Below are 24,849 nucleotides of genomic sequence, written 5' to 3'. Positions count from 1 at the left end.
ATACTGTTATTTCTCGAATCACACTTTAAGAAGGTTGTAAGTCCTTGCTTTAATTCAAACCTCTACCCTGAAAAAAGAAGAGTAAATCCTTCCTTAGTAATACCCAGACTTAGTCTGCAAGACTATATATCCTGTATAGAGAAGTTTTCCATTAAACAGTTTCTTGGAGTTCCAAACATTAAGATTGAGATAGAACTCCAGGGAGAAATCATGCAATTTTATTTTCCAACCAAGTGTGAATCTGTGGGTGAAATAATAAATAATGACAACAACCAGTTTAAAGATGGGATTGATTAAAAGGTATATAGGGTATTTATATACATTTTAATGAGCCATCCTATATGAGTGGAGAAGAGAAGATAAAGACCTTATGAATGGGATCAGCTTGCAGAATGTAAACATTTCCCCTTTTAGACTAAAATGTTTTCTTTTGCTTCATAGCTGTTGGGGCCATGGGTTATTATGAAGACTCATTTTAAGAAACTTTGGCCCTTGGAGGGAAGGGAGAGAGGGAACATGAGATGATTATTGTTTAATGCCTCTGCTGCTTTTGATGATCTTCAAAATATGGGGAAAAAAATTTTACCTCTGATCTGCCTTAGAGAGCCTTAAGGAAACATTACTACACTAGCCAGAGATCATTGGATACAGGTATTGAGTGTAGTGATACCGAGAATGCGTTTATTTTTGCTGGTGGAAGGCTTGCATCCTGGAATTTTAAGATCTTACAAGGATAATGAAAGGGTCTTTATATTTAGAGGATTGTTCATGTTCGAGTGAGCAAGCCAAGCAGATGCTACTGAGAATAGGAGTAAGATGTGTAATTTCACACTGGTTGTCTTCCTAGCAACTACTCTGTTGCTTTAGCAACTAGTTTCACAAATATTCATTTATGTAATGGATTGACTTTGTTTTACCATCTCAGTAATACTTGCATTAAATAGATAATGGCATAAACATTCACAAAATTACTGCTGAGAGTTTCTAATGCATATCAGTTTGTACAATTCTCATAATTTTTAATTTTTGTAAAAGTGAAGAAAAACCTTGGCTAGGTGAAACTGGGAGTTTATTTAATCATTGAGATCTAGATTTGTATTACAAGTTTACATGGGAATGGAAAAATTCATTCAGTTAAAAGGATATATTTGTAAATCTTATGTATTTTGAAAGTAGCAGAGTATTTATTTCCTATAATGAATCTAGGATACTTTTGATAACATTCTCTGTGACTTGTCTTATAGTTAATAGAAGTTTGTATTTCTTTTAAAGTGGTTTTATTTTTTGTGCTTAACATGTTTTCATTAGCCCTGGGACCATATTTTACAACATTATATCTAGCAGTACTTCTAATCAGTAGAAACCAGGAGAGGTACTTTGAGGATCATTTGGCATCTGCTTAACAATAGAGTGGGCTGTGAACCCCATTCCATTATTTTCTTGTCCTGCTATGAGAATGTAGATGATTGTGCAGACAATAGAACTAGTAAACTAGAAAATGCCAAACCCAAGTAGGTGTCTTGAGGCTTCCACCACACTTATTTCTTTTTCTAGACACATTGTCTCTACTCTCTCTCAAGCAGCCAAGTGTATTTCTCTTCAGTTGCCTCTGCCTGCATAATTATTTTCCTAAAATTACCTTCTCGAGGAAACCTGTGACTTTTTTCCCTATTCCCATTTAAAGTGGCATGTGTCTCCTCTAAGCACCCTTAATTCCATCAGACTGCTTTTTTAAATCCACCACATTGATCAGTATTTGTGATCTTACTTATTGTTTAACCTTTAAAAAATATTTTACTTTTTAGTTGTAGTTGGACACAATGCCTTTATTTTAGTTATTTATTTTTATGTGGTACTAAGGATCTAACCCAGGGTCTCGAATGAGCCACAACCCCAGCCCCTTATTGTTTACCTTTTAATGGCCTCTTCCCACTTGAATATAAGCCCTTGGTGAGCAGGATTTCTCTCTGTATTGTTTAAAATTATTTGTGGGATGAATCCTAGTTAGATAAGAGGGAAAAGATTAAAACATAGTCTTCTTTGTGTTCCACGTATTTTTCATTGGTGGTAGGTAGTGACCTTGGTGTTTTAGGTATACCCATGGCTTCCAGACAGAGATCAACAACAAAAAAATGTGTAGTATATTTTAGTTCTCTGCAAATCTGTTTCCCCCTATCGTTAACAGTTTTTGTTTTGTTTTGTTTTTAATATTTACTAAAACTAGACTTTGGGAAGGGTACAAATAATATGAGATGTAATCTCTGTCACTAAGGATACACAGTCTAGTGGTAGAGAGGGAAAAAATATCAAACAAATTGCAATACAATGTAAGAAGTATTATAATAGATTGTATAAAAACTAATTTGGGCCAGGTGTGGTGCTGCATATCTGTAATCCTGGTGACTTAGGAGCTGGGCCAGTAGGATTGCAAATTCAAGGCCAGCCTCAGCTACTTAGCTTGATCCTGACTCAGAATAAAAAATAAAAAGTGATGGGAATGTGCTCCATGGTAGAGCTCTCCTTGATTCAGGACATTCCTAGTACTAGGGAGTTGGGGAACATTGGGAGAAAAGGTTAATGTATGATTCAGAAAGGAGGTTTCATTTGATGATAAGACAGGGTTTCTGCTGCTGCGCACAAGGAAGAAGGGCTCTCTCTTACTGCAGGATGTAGAAGCATTAGGTGTTAGGAAAGTACCCAGCATATTATCAGAACAGCATCTGGTTATACATGATTAGGTCATAGGATGTGAAGTGAAAGAAAAGTAATAGATGAACTGTTAGGTAAATTGGGACCAGATTGTGAAGTGTTTACATGGTATTAAAGCATCTGGACTTTCTCCTATAGGCAATTGGGGAGAATCATCAAGGATTTTACAACAGAGGAGTGACATGATCTAGTTTGTATTCTAGAAAGTTAATTCAGATAGTTATATAATTAGATCATATAGGAAAGGAGTGAGTTGATGTTTTATTGATTTTATTCTAATTTTGGTACTTATTGCATCGTATTTTCTTATATTTCCCCGTTCTAAGATATGGTTGAGAGGCAACACTTTGCTTTATTAATTTTATATCCTCAACTCCTTTTACTGTGCTTGAAATATAATGGGTACTCAAGAAATGTTTGGCTGAGTAGTCCAGGTCAGAAACAGCAGGGCCGTATGAATGAAGAAGCCTTTAATGGAGTTAGGAAATATGCATCTGGAATTGGTGGTGGGGAAGGGAAGGGAAGATAGTTTGTGAATATGCTAACTTTTAAGAATGTGTGACACATGTGCAGAAATGTGTATCTGAGAAAGTTTAGGCTTGATACAAGATTAAGACACCGTCACCAGGTAGGTGAGTGTTCATTAACTCAGGATCATGGATACTGAGGTGATACTTTGTAGAACCTTTATGACTAGGAGAAGAAGGGATGCTGGAAGAGAAAGTGTTTGAAGAACACACAGAATTGCCTGCCTTTTTAAAACCGAGCACATATCTTTTGTAATCAGAAAAAAAAGAAATAAACAAAAGCCAAAAAGGTTCCTTTAAAGCACATTTTTAAAAGAATAACATGCTGGGGCTGGGATTGTGGCTCAGTGGTGGAGCGCTTGCCTAGCAAGTGTGAGGAACTGGGTTCGATTCTCAGCACCATATATAAATAAATAAAAATAAAGGTCCATTAACACTAAAAAAAAAAAAAAAAAAAAAAAAAAAAAATGTGCCTATTGCCAAAAAGAGTTAAATTCACTTATGATTTAATTTTCCAGAATTTAAAAATGTATATCAGCACATATTTTAGAAGTATAGTCAAATTGTGCTATAAACCTGCTTTTATCACTTCATACACACTGAACATATTATCATTGCAACTTAAATGTGGATACTTTATTTTTGATGTCTATATATTCAATAATTGATTTAGCTAATCTCTATACATATAAATTATTTCCCTTTTAATAATATTCTAATAAAGAATGTATTGAGCATCCCTGATATTCTTAGGCTAAATCCTAGTAGGATACTTTGAGTCAAAGGATATGTGTATATTTGCAGTTTTGTTACACATAGACTAGAAAGCCTTGCATATAATTTTAATAATCTTGATAATATCTTTGTGAAGTAGGGTTAGAGAATATTTTTGCTTACCTACAAGAAAATGGAGGCCCAAAGAATTGACCTCTCCTTTTCTATCTTTCATATCTGATTAACGATGCAAAGGTACATTAAGTACAAGCTGAGTGTGAAGCCAAGGCCAATGTCAGCAACTCAGTAAGACTGTCTCAAAATCGAATTAAAAAGGAGGCTGGGGATGTAGTGCAGTGGTAGAGCACCCCTAGGTTCAATCCCCAGTACTACTATGAAACAAAGCAAAAAATAATAATAATAATAATAATAATTAAAGTACTGATTAATATTGTCTAAAGCAATTGGTTTTGTGTTATATTCCTTAAAGTCTCAGAGACTCTATTTCCTACACCATGGGACTAGGAAAGGAAAAGTAAAGCAGGTAGGAATCTCCATAGTAAATCTATTTTCTATACATTGCGCTTTCAGTAAGATTTTTTTCTGAAAGTTATGGCTCTGTTGTTTTAACTTTTATTTAAATCATTCATTTTAAAGAATATAGGTTTAAGATGAAAGAAAATTTAAAGGTGTTTCTTCTTCATTTGAAAATGAAAGCCTTGTGAAAATCAAATGCTTTTCATTAAATATTAACATTTTAAACAAATAAAATTTTATCTTTCAGCAGTTCTTCCAACCAGCTAAATACAAATAATACATTTGCTTTTGCAACATTAAGTTTTATTTTAAATTTGCAAATATTTAGGTTCTGTGGATGGAAAAAAACTAAAACAAGTGTCGAAGTCTTGTCTTTCCTTTACTTGAAGTCAGATTGCCTTTTGAGTTTCATTTGCTTCCTCTGTAAAATAAAGATGGTAATCTCTACCTCACAGATTTGTGGTGAAGATCTAATTCAGATAATATATACCTATTTAAAACAGTACTTGATATACATAATGAACATTTGGATTTCATATGTAATACATAACACTTCTGAAAATTTGGTTTGGTTTTGATTTTTCTCAACTTTATATGAAGAAAACTTTCAATCTTCCAGAAAAATAAAAAGACAAGGATGTTGAGTATCTATCATATATTGATTGTCACCTAGATTTATCGGTTTTCAAATTTTTGCATGGTGATATGGATACACACACACACACACATGTTAGTCTATGTGTATATTTAAATTATAGAACTGACAAAACACATTTTTCCCCTTAGTAAAGGGGAGTTTATTTTAGGTTTCTAGTTTAAAGGTATGTGATAAATTATATTATTTGTTTTCATTCTACAATATGTTGTGAAGAGATTACAATTCCAGACAAAATGCATTTTTAAATTTCTTAGTTGAACATCAAATGTATATAAAATTCTTGTGTCTGGTAGCATCATAGTTCAAATTTTATTTGGAATCATTCTTGTTTAACTCCAACACAATTTGTTGGAGTTAAAACAGCTTTAAGAGATCTCAAAGAAGAGTTCTTTTTAAGAATTTTTTTAATAGTAGTTTGTCAATGGACCTTTATTTTATTTATTCGTATGCAGTAGTAAGAATCAAACCATGGGGCTGGAGTTGTGGCTCAGTGGTAGAGTACTTGCCTAGCATGTGTGAGACCCTGGGTTTGATCCTCAGCACCACATATAAATAAAGGTATTGTGTGCAACTACAACTAAAAAATAATAAGTGTTAAAAAAAAAAAAAAAAGAAAGAATCAAACCAGTGCCTCACACCACACAGGCAAGTACTCTACCACTGAGCCACAACCTCAGCCCCAAGAAGAGTTCTATTTGACAATTGTATAGTTTATCCAAAAAATAGGAGTGAAGAGTTTCAATTATAATTGCTGAAACACAGTCTGTATCATGTTGTTACGGTAATTTTAGAAGTATCATAGATATGATACTATGAGGATTATGTGTTGGTATCATGGCTAGTTAATCAGGAAAATTTAATAATAAAACTTCCATGCTTGCTTAAACAATTTGGAATTGTTGACCAGGACTACGAAACAAGGATGGTTATGAGCAACAAAAGTGTATAGAAAAAAAGAATTGGTTATGAGGGAAATTAAGAATCAGTATTTCCATAATGTCATCATGTAACCTAAGGAGGAAATTGAACTTGGTGTACTTTTCAAGAAAAAGTCAAAGCTTTTAACAAAGGAAGTGAAGCTCGTTGCCAGCCATAGTGGTCTTTCAAAAAACATTTAATGTGAGATTAATCCATTTTTTTCTGAGCTGGGATTACTAGGGCAAGAAAGTCCCATTAAAATATGTGTGTGTATGTGTGTGTGTGTGTGTGTATAAAATGATTATTTGATTTTATTCTTAATTAAAATAGCCATGATGCATAGATATAAAAAAATTTTTTTCAGTTGTAGATGAACCAGAATGCCTTTATTTTATTTGTTTATTTTCATGTGGTGCTAAGGATTGAACCCAGTGTCTCACACATGTTAGGTAAGCATTCTGCCACTGAGCTACAGCCCTAGCTCAAGATTTTAAGTCCTCTATAAGCAAGTGATTTGACTTTTAATTATGAACTCTATTCTTTTTTATTTTCAACATTATTTTTATTGATTTTATTATTTTTTATTGATTTTCTCACACATGCTATCTGTTGTCACATACATACATTTTCCATGTTCTCCCAATATATGTTTGTCATAGTTTTGGTTAAAATATTTTTCTACATTTACAGTAGTATGGCTCTGAGACTGTTGTTTACAGCTGAGCCTTCAGAGTAGTTTTATTTCCTTTTAGTATGACACCATCCTTCTCACAGAATTATAAACTATTCATATTTGATTTTTTAAAAATATTATTCTTATTTATGTACACACCTTTCGTTAATTCTTCCCCTAAAGTCTCCAAAAGAATTATAAAATTGCTGTCAGTATCAGTAGGTAATCCATTATTTAGGCTCCTTTTCTCTGCTATATGTAATCTCAGCTCTAAGTCACTTTACTGTTTGTCTATTCACTTCTCATCTTCTAAATGCTGACATGTCTAATCTGTTCTTTCCTCACCTATTCTCTTTGTCCTTGTTTCTTCTGTCATTTCACTGAGGTTTGGGGAAAAGTATAGAGTTAAATGCCTCCAATTTTTCTGTCATGTTAAACTAGATGTCTCTCTATATTATGCATTTTTACTTCACCAAGACATTTATTTAGGACTTTTGTGATATTCTGATAACATATGTAGAAATGTGAACTGAGTGATAATTAAGTTGATTTCTAGTTCTAATTATCTTAGAGAATTAGTTAATGGATGATTGCCATCACTGATGCTGAACAATAGAGTACTGATGGAACCTGTTCACAATACAATACTTTGGGTGTGGCAGCTAATACTCTGCTTAACAGAATCAAGATTCAGCATTATCTTAAATTAGCAATGAGTTGAAAGAAAGTCTGGTGGTTCACAAACTAGAGTTCAATTCTGTACTATTTACTTTTGGATCTGATAATTTGATTAGCAATGGTTAACATGAAAAAGATGACTATGAATTTAATGAGACAAGAATGGTCCTGGCCTTCCAAAAGGTTGTGGTATCTTTGACTGAGTTAATAGATATATAAAGAACAGATCAACCAAAGTAACTTAAGTTTTAGACCTATTAAAAACCCTTAGTAGGCAGGCACAGTGGCACACACCTGTAATCCCAGTGGCGTAGGAGGCTGAGGTAGGAGGATCACAAGTTCAAAGCTAGTCTCAGCAAATTAGCAAGGCCCTAAGTAACTCAGTGAGACCCTGTCTCTAAATAAAATATAAAAAAGGGTTAGGGATATGGCTCACTGGTTAAGTGCCCCTAAATTTAAACCCCAGCCCTGGAGTCCCCCCAAAACCATAAAAATTGCCCAGTCCAATGATCATTGTGCTGATGATGAGATAAATTAGAAATTAAATGACTTGGTTGATGGAAAACAACCACCTCACCACAGAATTGGAACTAGAACTCAGATCTGGTGTATCCCATACTCATTTCTGTTATACCATGTAGTCTTACCCCATTTACTGATTAAGTGTGCAATTGAAATACGACCTACTGAAGTCCAAAAAGGACATTAGAATAAATGTCTCATTACAAAGGTGATAATCATTGACATTTAATTCATTACCTATTACCAAGAAAAGATAAAGTATAAAATGATCATTAATGACTTTATCTTTAAGTAACACTATTTAGTTTTTGTGGTACACCACCCCAACTTTAATCTTTAGGGATTAGAAAATTAGTAAATTAATTATTGCAAAATACAAATTCTGAAATTTAGAATAAAATCAAAGTGGAAGATATTATAAACACTGTTTTCAGATAAAGGACCACTTGTAGATTTTCATAAATAAATGGCCATTTACTCATTTAACAATTTATATTGAACATCTGTGTTTTGGCATTTATCTAGATCCTGAGGATATAAAGATTGTATTTAAGATATGGACTCTGCTCTCATAGAGTTTACTATTTGGAGAATTACATGTATAACTCTTGTGTAGTCTACTAAGAAAGATAATTTTTTTCATGTACACAAGGTGGCTTAGAAGAAGAGAGTAATATATCTCAATTGGAATTTGCAAATTCCAGAAAATCTGCACAAATACACTTGAGTTGAATCTTTAAGGCTGGTATTAAACACTAAGGATAGAAGTTGAGGACGAAGGAAAGAACCTTCTGAGAGGAAGAATCAGTACCATACAAAACATGGAAGTATGAAACACAAGAAAATGTAAAAAATGTCAGTGCTACTTGGAGAGCATATTGCTAATACGTATATAGTAGTATTCAGTGTGAAGAATTGGTGTTGGAAAAATAGCCTACAGATGTGAGCAAAACCTGTTCTTGACCAGCTGTATTGGCCATTGTATAGATTTGGACATTATTCTATATGTCATGAAAAAAAACGGGAAGGAATTACATTTATCTTTGTACTCCCCCCCAAAAAAGATAAATTAATTAGAGTTAATTTTACTCTCCTTACCCCCAAAATGCAAATTTTATGTATTTTTTAAAAATTAGAAGCAACCAGTTTTATCCAGTAATACTTACTCATAGCTAAAGAATAATAATGAGAGCTCCTCCAGTTTGTTGGGATGGCATAAAACTGAAACAGTACTGCTTTGTGATTTAAGTGATTCTAAAAGTGTTTCTTTGATTAAAGGGCTCTTCTAGGTAGTTTGTGCTATTGTATTGTGAAACTAGAAGTTAACATGTTAATATCTAGCAGAATGAGGCTCTTTTTGAAGTTGTGATGCTACTTTTTATACTTGTTATACTTTATTTTATAATAAACATGAATTAACCTAAATGTGAGTAGATTATTTAGATTTAAGCATCTCAACAGTAGATTTAACATAATTCTAATTCATAAAGTTTTGGTGTTTTATTTTTGTTGATATGGGCATTTTGGTTGGAGGAGGGTTGACATCATCACAGAAACTTGGAGCAAAGTCTTTTTTGTGTATGTATGTATATGTATGTATACTTTCATATAAACAAAATTGGAGATACTTTTTGGGTTTTGCTTTTTTATTTACTAAATTCCTGTTTCATTCTTATACTTTTATTTATTTACATATCTATCAGTTCATTCATTCATTGCACTGGGGATTTTACCCAGGGATGCTTTACCATTGAGTTATAACCTTATCCCTTTTTAATTTTTATTTTGAGATAGGGTCTCATTTAGTTGCCCAGGCTGCCCACACACTTGGAATACTCTTAACCTCAGTCTCCAGACCCATTTTTACAAATTAGAAATTTAATTTTTACAAATTTTCCCCCCAGTATTGAGGGTTGAACCCAGGGCCTTGCACACATTAGGCAAGTACTCTGCTGTTGAACTACATCCCCAGCCCTACCACATTCTATTTCTTGAAGTGGGTTACTAGAGGTATTAACCATAAACCTGGGTTTCCAGTTACATCTAGCTTTATGTGTGCTAAATAAATAGTACAATAAACATTTTCATAAAGATAGATTATTATCAGAAGTATACCTTCTTCTGGGGCTTATTGGATAAATTAATTTGAGGCAGAAAATATATATTGGGCAGGAAATTTACATATCTGTGACAAATATACTTTTTCTACCTTTATTTTACTGTAAGATATTCACGTTTAAATGTAGTCAAGGCTAAATGTAGAACTTTTCATGAAAATTTATGTAGAGCATAAGTTAGTAGTAACATAAATTAGAATTATAAATTACATTTGCTGACATTTTTAGCAGTGTTATAGTAAAACTAAATATAGTAACATTTGTGTTAACAAGCTCCCAGTTCTCTGGAACAAAGCTGAAGACTAGGAAACAAACCAAAGCAACACTAAAAATATAAAACCTCCTAGCAGCCAAAATAGATTGTTAAGATCTGTGTTCTCCCAAGTTGTTCTTTAGACTTTTAGTCTGTTATTTAAAGCTTCTATGTTCTGTACTTTATATACATTTCTAATAAGCTTATTCATTTTTCTTAGTCTTCTGTAGACAAGAAAAATTGAAGGAAAAGGGCATAAATATATCAAAGTGATCACTGACAGACTGATAACAGGAGAGAGGACAAATTTATACAAAGGAGAACAGTCTGGGCAGAATAGCCTTATTTACCTGATTAGCCCCTTAGAACATTACTCAAGTGGTGTAATATAATTATTCATACTGACCAGATTTATCAAGAAAAAGAATCAGTCATTATTTTCTTTCTGAAACCTGGAACTTTGGAAACATTTTCATTGTAAAGGATATTCCTTTTTAATTATAAATGAAGCAGTTCACTTATGGAAAATTCACTTGTATAAAATAGTTTCAGTTGACATTTAAAAGATAACACTACTTAATCAAAACACATAATACTTTGTGCTTCTGCAGTATATACAAAAGGATATATGTGTAATCTAAAAATAAAATTAAGAGTTACATTTATAATAGTATCAAAAAGAATAAAATATTTAGGGAATAAATTTAACAAAATGAGTGTAAATTTTATGCTCTGAAAGCTGTAAAAACATTTAAGAAATTAAAGAGGACCTAAATATACATGGTTAGTCATCCCATGTTCATGGATCTCAAGATTACTATCCTTAAAATGGCAGTACTCCCCAAAATGATGTAAAAATTGAACATAGTCCTTATCAGAATACCAACTGGCTTCTTTTTAGAAATTAATAAACTGATCCCAAAATTCATATAGAAGTACAAGGGTCCTAGAAGAACCCCCCCCCCAAAAAAAAAGTCTGAAAAAGAATAAAGTTGGGGCTGAGGTTGTGGCTCAGTGGTAGAGCGCTTAGTTGGCATGTTTGGGGCACTGGGTTCGATTCTAAGCACCATGTGTAAATTAATAAAATAAAGGTCCATTCACAACTAAACAAAAAAGGAATAAAGTTGGATGACTCAGTTTTTCTTTTTAAACTTACTATAAAACAGCAGTGATCCAGGGAGTGTGGTACTAAAATAAAATAGATACACAGATCATTGGAATAGATTTGAGAATCTAGCTATGAATCTGGTCATTTGCTTTAGGCCAGTTCATTCAGTAGGAAAGCATAATTTTTTTCAACGAATGGTACTGAGATAACTGAATAACTATATTCAAAAGATTGAAGTTGAACCCTTACCTCATACCATATACAAAAATTAACTCAAAATAAATCAAAGAGACTAAATGTAAGCACTAGAACTGTAAAACTTTTAGAAGGAAGCATAAGCATACTGCGCTTACATCCAATCCATGGCAGTGGATTCTTAGATACAATACAAAAAGCCCAAATAGTAGAACAGAAAAAAATATATAGTCAGTTTATTAGAATTAAGCAATTTTATGTTAAGAAATGAACCATCATTAAAATATTTAATGAGCTAAAATAACATGGGAAAGCATCACCAATAGGTTAGACCACCTTAAATATAGATTCTCATATTTTGAAGGCAAAGTATATAAACTTGAAGTTGATAATAAAGATGTTAAGGGGCCAGAACCAGAATTTTCAAGAAATGTGAGGTAACAGGGATCAAATTTAAGATTCACTAGTGTAGAAAAAGGCTCCAAAGTACACACTAAAGGAACACAAAATCTTGTCAATGAAATAATAACAAAATATTCCTAATCTTAGGAATGAGATAGGAATTCAAATACAAGAAGCATAATAGAACCCCAAATAGGCAAGATCAATAAAGATCCTCTCCGAGACACATTATAATGAAAATGCCTAATGTACAGAATAAAGATAGAGTTATAAAAGCTGCAAAAGAAAAATAGCAGGTCATATTTTGAGGTAATCCAGTGTGGATTTCAACTGATTGTTTTCAATCCAGAGCCTAAAAGCCAGGACTTAAAATGATATATACCAAGCTCTAAAAGAAAATAGATGTCAACCAAGATTATGGCAAAACTTCCTTCTGAATTTAAGATGAAATAAAAACCTCTCATGAGAAGCAGAAACTAAAAGAATTCATAATCATTAAGCATTAGAAATGAAATCAAAATGGCAGGAAATAAAAATCACCCCTCCATAATAACATTGACTGTAAATGGTCTAAACTCTTCAATCAATAGATATAGATTGAAGGGGCTTGGGATATAACTCAGTTGGTAGAGTACTTGCTTCACATACACAAGGCCCTGAGTGCAATCCCCAGCAACACCCCCCCCCACCAAAAAAAAGATATAGATTGACAGATTGGATTAAAACACACTACTCAACCAAATGTTTTTTACAAGAGATTCACCTTACAGACAAAGACACCCACAGACTGAAGATGAAAGAATGGAAAAAGGTATACCATGAAAATTGAAACTGAAAGCAAAGCCAAAATTAATGAGGAGACACAGGTCACTTCAAACTGGTTCAGGGAATCATCCAACAAGATATAATGCTTGTAAATATTTATATTCCAAACAACGGTGCTTCCATGTGCATAAGTAAAATAGATCACGATACAGCAACACTGGGTGATTTCACCAAACCTCTCTCACCATTATGTAACTCATGTAGACATAAAGTAAGTAAAGGCTCTTCTGAACTTAAAAAAAAAAAAACCTAACGGAAATCTATATGTTATTTCATTTATTAACAATGTAATTCACTTTCTTCTTAGAAGCACATGGAATTTTCTCTAAAATAGTAATATTTTAGGGCACAAAGCAAACCTTAACAAATGCTAAAAAATATAGAGATAATTCCTTGCATTCTATAAGGTCATAATGAAATGAAATCAATATTCATTGACAAGATAAAAATCAGAAACCATTCTAAACCTGGAGATTGAAGAAAACACTTTTGGATGGGGAGTGAATTATAGAAGAAATCAGAGAAATAAAAAACATTCTTAGAAATAGAGATACAGCATATCAAATATCTCTGGGAGGGCTGGGGTTGTGGCTCAGCGGTAGAGCGTTTGCCTAGTATGTGTAAGGAAGGCCCTGGGTTTGATCCTCAGCACCACATAAAACAATAAATAAAATAAAGGCATTGTGTTCAACTACAACTAAAAAATAAAGTATTAAAAAAAATCTCTGGAACAGTAGGAAGACAATTCTAAGTAATGTTTACAGCACTGTGTTCATGTGTTTTAAAAAAAAGATACCAAATAATTTAATGTTCTATCTCCAGATCCTGGGGATGGGGACTGATACCAAAATAAGTAGAAGACAGGAAATAATTAAGATCATAGCTGAAATTAATGAAATTGAGAATAAAAAATACAAAGAATCAACAAAACAGAGTCGGTTCCTTGAAAAGATTCAGATTAATAAATCCCTAGCCAAACTAACCAAAAGAAAGAAAAGACTCAGATCAACAAAACTAGAGATTAAAAAAAAAAAAAAGAAGGTGATATGGGTTGGGGATATAGCTCAGTTGGTAGAGTGCTTGCCTTGCATGTACAAGGCCCTGGGTTCAATCCCCAGCGCGTTGCATGTACAAGGCCCTGGGTTCAATCCCCAGCACCACCACCAAAAAAAAAAAAAAAAGAGAGAGAGAGAATAAGCTAGTATATCTTGAAGATAGTGACAATTCCTGGAGAAATAAGACCTACCTAAATTGAACCATGAGGATGTAGAAAACTTAGACCAATGTCAAGCAATGAAATTGAAACAACTATTAAAGTTTTCCAATGATGAAAAACTTAGGATCAGATGGATTCTCAGCTGAATTCTACCAGACCTTTATAGAAGAACTAATGTCAATCCTCCTCAAATTATTCCATGAAATAGAAAAGAAGGGAACACTTCAAATTGATTCTTTGAAGCCATTATCACCCTGATACCAAAAGCAGACACATCAAAGAAAGAAAATTTCAGATCAATATCCCTGATGAACATAGATGCAAAAATCCTTAATAAAACATTGACAAACTGCATTCAAAAACACTTTAAAAAGATAGTGCATCAGATCAAGTGGTTTTCATCACAGGGATGGAAGGTTGGTTCAACAAACAGATCAATACACATAATTCACATAAATAGAGTTAAGGAGAAGAATCACATGATTATTTCAATAGATGCAGAAACAGCACTTGACAAAATCTAGCACCCCTTCATTTTTAAATTTTTTTTTAGTTATTCATGGATACAATATCTTTGTCTATTCTTTTTTTTTTTTTTTATGTGGTGCTGAGGATCAAACCCAGTGCCTCACATGTTCGAGGCAAGCGCTCTGCCACTGAGCCACAACCCCAGCCCACCCCTTTATTTTTAGAACACAAGAGAAACTATGAATAGAAGGAACTTACCTCAACATTATGAATACTGTATACGACAAACCCAAAGACGACATCATACTCAATGGAGAAAAACTGAGGGCATTTCCTCTATAAACAGAAATATGATAAGGATTTCTACTCTCACCATCCCTATTCAACACAGTCCTTGGAACTCTAGCCAGAGCAATCAGGCAAGAGAAAGAAATTAGAGAGATACAAATAGAAAGATGAAGTCAAATTATCTGTTTGATGATAACAAGATCCTGTATTTAGAAGACACGGAAAATTCTACCAGAAGAATTCTAGAGGTAATAAACAAATTTAGTCATGAAGCAGGATACAGTATCAACATACTTAAATCAGAGAAACTATCCCATTCAAAATAACCTAAAAAAAAACAAAACAAAAAAAAAAAAAACTTGAGAATAAATCTAACCAAGGAGGTGAAAGACTTTTATAATGAATACTATAGAATACCGTAGAGAGAAATTGAAGAAGATCTTGGAAGATGGAAAGACCTCCCATGTCCTTGGATAGGGACAATAGTATCAAAGTGGTCAGCGGGATGCAGTGGTGGTACATGACTGTTATCCCAGCAACTTGGGAAGCTGAGGCAGGAGGATCACGAGTTCAAAGCCAGCCTCAGCAACTTAAGGAGGCCCTAACTACTCAGTGAGACCATGTTCCTAAATAAAATACAAGAAAGGGCTTTGGGGGCTGGGGATGTGACTCAAGTGGTAGCGCGTTCTCCTGGCATGCGTGCAGCCGGGGTTCGATCCTCAGCACCACATACAAATAAAGATGTTGTGTCTGCTGAAAACTAAAAAATAAATATTAAAAAAAATTCTCTCTCTCTCTCTCTCTCTTAAAAAAAAAAAAAGAAAGGGCTGGGGATGTGGCTTTGTTGTTAAGCACCCCTGAGTTCAATCCCCTGTTCCAAAAAAAAAAAAAAAAAAGCCATACTTCCAAAAGCATTATATCAATTCAGTGCAATCCCCATAAAAATACCAATGATATTCTTCATAGAACTAGCAAAAACAGTTCCAAATTCATTTAGAAGAATAAGAGACTCAGAGTAGCCAAAGCAATCAATCCTGAGCAAGAAAGTGAATTGCATTTTTTTGTATATTTATAATGCACTAATTAAAAAAATATAAAAAGATCAGTAATGCATTTCACTGTTGTGTATTTAAAAAAAATAATGAAATCAATTTTTTTAAAAAGAAAAAGATCAGTAGAATAGAGGAAAGGGAACAAGGAGAGGGAGGAGAAGAGGAGGAAGGAGTGAGTTTGGGGGACTGAATTGGAGCAAATTATATTCCATGTTTGTATAACTATGTCAAAATGAACCCCAATATTATGTATAACTATAATGTACTAATAAAATTTAAAAACAAAGAAACATCATTTCTCTTTAGTCTTCGCAAGACAAGATAGGGAATGTTGTCCTTTGGAAAGCATCGTGTTAAGGCACACACATTGTGCTACTATTGTGGCTCTAAGGCCTAATACCTTCAGAAGTTGATATGTGGCAATTGTTGCTGCCTGCCAAGCATGAGAGAATGCCAAGACTAAAAGACAAAATTATCACCTTGACTGGTCAAATGAAGTACCTAAAAATTGCATACCACAGATTTAGGAATGGATTAGGTGAAGAAACAACAACTTAAACCCAAGAGGGCAGCTATTGCAACACCTAGCTAGTCTTAAGAATTTCAATGATTAGCCACCCAATGAATGTTCTGTTTTTTTTTTTTACATTTAAAAATATAAAAAATTCAAAGTAATCAAACAAGGCTGGAGCACAGTGGTACATGCCTCTAATCAGCAACTCAAAAGACTGCGGCAGGCAGGAAGATCAAAAGTTTTGAGGCCAGTTTCAGCAATTTAGCAAGACCTGCAGCAACTTAGTAAGACCATGTCTCAAGATAAAATAATAAAAGTGAAACAAAAACTCATACCTCAAATCATGTCTAGTAAGGTACTTTTTAGAATATATAAAGAACTCTTCTTATAAGTCAACAAAAAGACAACCCAGTTAAATACATGGGCAAAGGATCTGATAGACATTTCTCTAGACAGTAGACATCCTTTTTAGACAAGGAAAAGGTAGTCAATAAGCATATGAAAGGATATTGAACATTATTATTCATTGAAGAAATACAAATCAAAACCACAATTACCACTTCATATAGAATCAGGAAATCAGAGTTTGCTGGGGAGGATGGATGGAAATCAGACTTATCATCATACTGCTGTTGGCAGTGTCCAATGCTAAAGCCACTTTAAAAAAACAGTTTGGCAATTCTTACCTGAATATCTATTATAATAATATACCTGACATAGGCAACATATAAAGAAAAAGTGCTTTATTTAGCTCAGTTTTAGAGGCTGAAAGTCCAAATAGCATAGCACAGACTTGGCAAGAGCCATCCCATGGCTATATTACCTCATGATACAAAAGCAGAGAGAGAATAGGAGGTTTCAGGCTTGCCCCTTCTATAATAACTCTCTAGTGAGAACTCAAAGAGTCTCCTGAGAACTGCCTTTCAGGAACATGCCTATAGTGACCTGAGGACTTCCCACAAGGGTTCACCCTGTAAAGGTTCTACAGCTTCCCAGTAGTGCCACCCTGGGGACCAGACCTCCAGCTTATGAACTTTTGAGGGAACACAAACCATAACCAAGTCATTGAAATAGAAATAAAATATTCTTTTTTATTTAGCTATAAAAAAGAATGAAGAGACATGCTTTTACAACATCAATGAACCTTGAAAACAATATGTTAAGTGAAAGAAGACATTCAAAAAAGATCATATATTATGTAATTCCATTTCTATGAAATGTCCAGAGTGGGCAGATCTGTAGATACAGGTCACTTAGGGCTATTATAGCCTAAGGAGGAGAGAGAGAACGACTGGTGGGTAGGTAATAACCAAAGAGTATGGGTTTCTTTTTGAAGTGATGGAAATGTTCTAAAATTAGTAGTAATTATGACTGTACAATTCTATGAATATACTAAAATTAATTGAATGGTACACTTTAAATGTATGTGTTTTGTGTTATGAATTATATTTCAAAATCTGTTAGGAAAAAAAGGACATATCTGTTAGGATTTGTACTTAAATCAAAATTGATATGCCAGGACTTGGGACACAGTCAATGTAGACCATTTGCCTATCATGTGCAAAGACCTGGATTTGATCTCTAGCATCACCAAAAAGAAAAAAGATATGTAAATTTCCTAATGTAATTATGTAACTCCATACATTATTACATTGGGCTTTTTAAGAAGTAGTATAATCACTTTGTTTGGGCTGAAATGATTTTTCTCCTGTGAAGCCACATTTAGAATTATAGTGGAAAAATTTTAAGTGGTATCACATTTGAGGAATTAGTTTCAAATAATCTAGAGATAAAGTTATATGATTTATGGTTAATCCTTACTTATACATTATAAATCATCATTTTGCATTCTTATATCTCTTTTCTGTGTAAATAATCACTTAAATGACTGTGGGAAATATGTTCACCTATTCAAACCCAACTGAGATGAAAGGTACAGAAAAAGGGAGACTTTTAATGAAAGTCTTGCGAGATCTGGTGTCTGGGGGAGCAGGATCAGCCAGAGCAATTACAATCAGCATTTTATTTCCTAGTGTGCCGGGTCCCTCCTCCAGTTCCTCTTTGGTTAAGTACAATAGAGGGTATTCAGTCTTCCTGAACTTTCTCCTATGGGATTATTTTTTTAAAAAATGTACCTTTAGTTGCCCCCACCTCCGTTTGTTCTCTTGTGATGGGAAAGCCTTCTTGGGGTGAGTGCACATATGTAGTTTAACTTTGGTCAGGCTGTTCCTTTCTCCTCACCTCCTGTTTGTGGAATAACCTGTTCATCAAGGGATCTGTCACATTCAGCTGTTAAGTGCTAGTAATCACCCATTTGTTCTGTTTCCCCTTTGGCTGTTTTCTTTTTTTAAACGTTTATTTTTTAGTTATAGGTGGACACAATATCTTTATTTTTATGTGATGCTGAGGATGGAACCCAGTGCCTCATGCATGCTAGGCAACTGCTCTACCTCTGAGCCACAACCCTAGCCCGATTTTCTTTTTATATCCCCAGTATTTTTATATTTAAAGCTAAATACCTTATTTTAAAAATGGACCACCTGACTTTCAATTTATTACAATAACTAAAAAAACAGAGATTTGCCTTTTGTTTTTTTCCCATGTGGTCTTTGTTTGATTGATTGTTTTGGTGGTGCAGGGGATCAAACTAAGGGCCATGAACATGCTAGGCAAGTGCTTTACCCACAGCCTGCAAAATTTTAAGCTATTCTAACAAAGGTAATTCTTGAATAGAGATGGTGATTTTTTTTTCTTTAAGGTGGTGCTGCTTCATAGAATCCATTTCTGAATCTGGTATACTGTGATATAACACCTGGAATTTGTTTGAAAATAATTGATTCGTTAAATGTGGTTGAGTTAATGTATGGGAATGGATCATATATCTTTGAAATTTTGAACAATAATAGTTTTAAGAAATATAAACATTTTGTATTTTTCTACTGTAGAGTACCATGCCTTCTGGGGTCATTGAGTTTTTCTCCCACTGCTATAATGTAAAATTGTTACACAGTTGCTTTGTAAATAATATGCCTTTAAAAAGTGGTCCACAGTGGGCTGGGATTATGGCTCAGGGGTAGACCGACGCCTGACCCTGGGTTCAATCCTCAGCACCACATAAAAATAAATAAATAAAATAAAAGTATTGTGTCCAAATACAACTAAAAAAAAAAAAAATCTCCTCCTTTAACCCTATTCATAGATGACACCCACCTCCTTTGTTTTCTTTGGCACCTGCCTCTCTTTACTCATTCCACCCATCCTCACTCCAGATTTTTAGCACTTAGAAACAGCCTTTTTTTTTTTTTTTTTTTTGGTTAACTAACAAATTGATCAGAATATCATGTGTAATACTTTAAGAAAGTCACAGAAGATAGTATAATCACTGTCCTAATCTTTTCACCTCTAAATGATTGAAACTGCTCTTCTGTTTTTTATTGATGGCATTTAATTTTGACCATGAGTCACACTAAAGAATAAATATTATATTGTGATCCAGTATACAACAAAATGTGTGTGTGTATACAAAAATTTTCTGAAATAATCCTTTCCTTTAAGTGTGATAGACTCTCATACATCTTTATTGTGCTTTTTTTTCCTTCAAAGAATATGTTGGTTGAAATGTTCTTTAAAATAAATATTCAAGTATACATATTTACCTCATATCCCTTTAATAGAAAATAATCTGCAGTTTAAAAATATTAATTTGTTAATAGTAAATATGCTCTGTGCCGTCACTAGTGCTATGGTAAACTAGTTGATAGGTAATTCCTTAATATCTTGGCAAAGGAAGGAATATTTTCCTTGCTGTTATTTGGGAAATGTTTCTGTATAGTATTTCTGTATATTAATAGTATTAAGATAATAAAAATGGGCCTTGGTTGTAGCTCAATGGTTGGTGTGCTTGCCTAGCATGTGTGAGGCTTTGGGTTTGGTCCTTAGCACCACATAAAAAATAAATGAATAAAATAAAGGTATTGTGTCCATCTACAATTTAAAAAAATATTTTAAAAAGTGAAAATGAAAAACTCTTCTGGTTTACTTTTTTCTTTTCCTTTTTTTTTTTTTTTTTATTTAAATATTGTAATGCCATGTGTTATTTTTGGGTGAGGGTGGATAGTGGAGATTGAACCCAGGGGCATTTTGTCACTGAGCTAACACCCTCAGTCCTTTCTATTTCTTTTATTTTTTATTTTGAGACAGGGTCTTGCTAAGTTGCTGAGACTGGTCTCAAGCTTGTAGGCCTCCTGCCTCAGCTTCCTGAGTCACTGAGATTACAAGCTTGCACCACCGCTCATAGCCTTTGTGTTATTTTCTTATCCTTAATTGTACTGTACCCTTAAAGAGATGCTCCCAGGGTGGAAGAGGCAATGGGCCAACCTATCCTCTTTGCCCTAAGTAGACCTAGTAACTAATCTGAGGTATGTAGATGTGGTTACTCGTTTTAACTGCTAATTGCCGCAGTTCATTTGGCTAGATTCCCCCTACCCAAGTTCTAAGTAGTAATTTATACATGTACTACTTTCACTTTAGGGCAAGAAAATGTGACAGCTGGAGATCTAACTAAACTGGGAACCCAAGGCTGTATGTTCCTTTATCAGTATGGCTCTGAGAACTGAGATCTGCTGGTTCTTTGAAATAATGCTGTGTCTGATGAAGCTTACGGTAAATGTTGTTCTGTAGGTGACTTACTGAAACAGGAAGTCTTCATTGAGATGGTTTTATGGGCATTATCACATCCAAGGCTGCTGCTTCAAAAGGGCTGAGTTTATATTTAAAGCTCCCAAACTACTATGTAATGTAGTTTCTTTTCCATTAACAATAAAAGAACCCATAGCAGGAAGTGAGTTTGGGAAGTATTGTGGATTTTGTGCAACAGATTCTAAAAGCTTTGAGTGCTTGGGATTATGCCAGCTCATCGATGTTATTTTCTTGTCCATTAAACTGCTTGCCTTTCTCACAGTTATTGATACATTTTGATTTTTTTTTAGCTGAAGCAGTTACTCATTTTAAATAGGTAGAACTTTAACCTTCCATCTTTATAATTAAATTCTTCCAGAGCAAAACTTTTAGAGTACTATATGTATCATGGAATATAGCAATTTGAATAATTGTGGTTACTTGTTTTTTTGTTGTTGTTGTTGTTCTGGGGATGGAACCCAGGGGCACTGTATCACTGAGCTACATCCCACAACCTCATCCCTTTTTAGTTTTTATTTTAAGATGGGGTCTGGTTGAGTTGCTGACTCAACCTCCCCAGTAGCTGGGATTACTGTTGTGCTCCACTTGGCCTGACTTGTTCAGTTTTAATGATGCATTTGTCCCCCGATAAAATAATTCACTTGAACAATGCTTAGCTGAGAATTCTTCTTGAGTCACCTCTAGTACTTCTCAGGAATTTAGGATAATAAGAGGATGATGTGTATTCAGTTCTTAATGATCTTCAGAGAAAGTAAGCAAACACATGTAACCCATGATTTTGTGATTTATGAGCCTCCATGTTTGGTGTTACGTGGATTGCCTCCTTACATTTTGTCTTCTTTTGGGTTGGAGGTATAGCTCAGTGGCAGAGTATTTGCCTAGTATGTGGATTTGAGCCCTAGCACTGTAAAAAAAAAAAAAAAATTGTATTACTTTCTATTATATAGATAGGAAAATTGAAGCTAGGAGGTATTTCATAATTGTTCTATCACTTTTCAGTTTAGTGAGAACTTGTAGGAAAATATCATGGTAGAGTAGAATGATCATTGCTTATTCTTCTGGCTTTTAAATTAAGAACATCATTTTTGGCCCTTCTATTTTCCTTATCCCTCACATTTATATATAATCTGAAGGTTGTGAGTTTCTTTTTCAAAATGCCTTCCATATAATTCCTGTTAAATATAGTCTCTTCCAGAAATTATTACCTCATACCTGGAATAACAGTAGAAGTAATAAAAATTAGGTTTATCTAGCACTTTGCAGTTTACAGAATACTTCCCTGGATTCTTTATCATGTACTCCTTAGAACCATTCTGTGAAATAGCTGTTATTTATTAAATGTTCTGCTATAAAAATATTCTATTCATCATCTTTCTAATTATTCCCTTCTCTTTTATTTTATGCAGTGGGGCCAGCTTAATAATTTAAAATATAATTCTCATCATTTACTTTTTCTCTTGACCCAGATTGGTGATTTCACAGTAAGCTGAAGAATGATGTCAAAACTTGTATATTTGGATTTAGGATTATCTCAAATCTGATTTTAACCTACCCTTCCTTTTTATTGCTCTTTTTTATATCAGGTCAATTTTGTTTATTTCAGTAAATGTCTGTTACTTACTATAGTCATATTATGTTTGTTGCTAGGGATAAAAAGATGAGAAAAACATTCTTTTCCTCAGGAAATGCACTGCCTAGGGGAAATAAAAATGTTCATGTAACTAGTTGTAATACATGTGAAAGTGTATGGAACTGAGTACTGTCTTGGTGTTGTAAAACTTTGAAAAATGTATTTAGAAAAGGGATTTTTAAAAAAAGCATAGTCAGGCATTGTAGTGCATGCATGTAATCCCACTGACTTTAGGAAGCTCAGGCAAGAGGATTACAAATTCAAGACCAGCCTCAGCATTTTAGGGAGGCTTTGTCTCAAAATAAAAAGAAGGACTGGGGATGTAGCTCAGTGGTAAAGCACCCCCTGGATTCAATCCCCAGTACAAAAAATTAAAAAAAATAAAAAGCATTAAATCACAATGAACCAAAAAAAAAAAAAAAAATGGGAAAAGAACAACATAAAAACAGCCTAAGAAATGTTAACAAAATTTTGGGGGGCTGGGGATGTGGCTCAAGCGGTAGCGCGCTCGCCTGGCATGCGTGCGGCCCGGGTTCGATCCTCAGCACCACATACGAACAAAGATGTTGTGTCTGCCAAGAACTAAAAAATAAAAATATTAAAATTCAAAAAAAAAAAAATTTTTTTGGAAGCTGGAAAGCTGGTAGGTAAGTGGTAACTGACTTAGCATTCCACAGAAAGCTGTGTACTATTAAATATACCAAATAGGCTCAGGAATTGGAGACACTAGGAACTTCAGAAAAATTGGGTACAGAAGGAGCTAAAAACAGAAAGCATAGTTGAAAATTAAATGCACTGTGAAAAAGTGACTGCCCTACTGAACAGAGGAAATAAGAGAACAGTGACACATGGAATGGCAGTTACCCCAGATACTTTATACGGAACACAGATCCATAAGTGCCTGGATTTTTTTTTTTTTTAACTCTGGTATTATTTTTTCTTCAAAAGAGATCTGTGTATAATTTTTATAATGTTTGTTTTGATGTATAAAAGACTTTCCCCAAGTGTACAAGTAAAAATAAGGATTTAAGAATAATGTGTCTTATTTGTCCTATAGTTTATTACACAAATGCCCTGGAATACCTCCATGTACTCGTTTGTGCATACCTCAGTAAGAAGCTTATACTCGCCGAGCATAGTAGCACATACCTGTCATCCTAGCAACTCGGGAGACTGAGGCAAGAGGATTGCAAGTTCAAGACCAGGGCAACTGGAGAGTCCCTGTCTCAAAATAAAAAATTTTTAGAAAGGGCTGAGGCCAGGCCTGGTGGCAGACCTCTGTAGTACCAGCAGGAGGATCAAAAGTTTGAGGCCATTCTCAGCAACTCAGCAAGGCCCTTAGCAACTGAGCATGATCCTGTCTCAAAATAAAAAGGTCCTGGAATGTGTTTCAGTGGTTAAATACCCCTGGTGGGTTCAATCCCCAGTACAAATAAATAAACAGATAAATAAATGGGCCTGGGATATAGCACAGTGTAGGGTGTCCCTGGGTTCAAGACACAGTAAGGAGGAAAGAAAGCAGCAGCGGCCTTCTGTGTTATTCACAGCTGGTCCCTGGTGGTCTTTCCTGTTCACCATTTCTTCCCACAAGTGTGTACTCTGATTATATGGATCCTCTCGCTATATATGAAGTTCTGCATGTTCTATTGTGTCTCCATGTCATGGTTCAAATTGTTTTTTTTTGTTTTTTGTTTTTTTAATAGAAAATGCCTTTTATTCTCTCTTGTTTGTTCATCCTTCAGGGATCACTTGAAGTGCTGCCTACACCTACATGTGTTATCCTCCCTTATCCAAGTTCTTCTGTTGACTTTTTCATATTTCTGTTTTGATACTTATTATTTGATTTATTTGACAAATTTTTGAGCCACCGTTGTAAAGACTCTGTGTGAATAACTAGAGTATAGTCTATCTCTGAAGGGTGAGAACTGAGTGTTGCTCATCTTAGATGCCTGGTGTCAGCATATCTTGGGTATTAGATCAGTCATATGCTTGCCCTTCCTCTTGTCACTTATTTTTCTAGTTAATTTTTAAATACTACCTCATAAGTAGTTATGAACAATCATAGATCTGAGTATGTCACCACCCTACCCCCCTAAAACCTTTCATTTTAAACTTTAAAATAGCATTGAGGGCTCTCCCAAGTGTGA

General features: G+C 34.1%; 1 protein-coding gene across 4 annotated transcripts in view; it reads left to right on the top strand.

Moving 5' to 3' along the window:
- Csnk1g1 (casein kinase 1 gamma 1) overlaps positions 1–24,849 on the top strand; it is a 158,987-nt gene that overhangs the window by 53,939 nt on the left and 80,199 nt on the right. The window lies entirely within an intron of this gene.

This window comes from Callospermophilus lateralis, chromosome 3 (assembly GCF_048772815.1).
Source record: "Callospermophilus lateralis isolate mCalLat2 chromosome 3, mCalLat2.hap1, whole genome shotgun sequence".
Classification (NCBI taxonomy): Eukaryota; Metazoa; Chordata; class Mammalia; order Rodentia; family Sciuridae; genus Callospermophilus; species Callospermophilus lateralis.
This window is presented reverse-complemented; position numbering and strand designations above follow the sequence as displayed.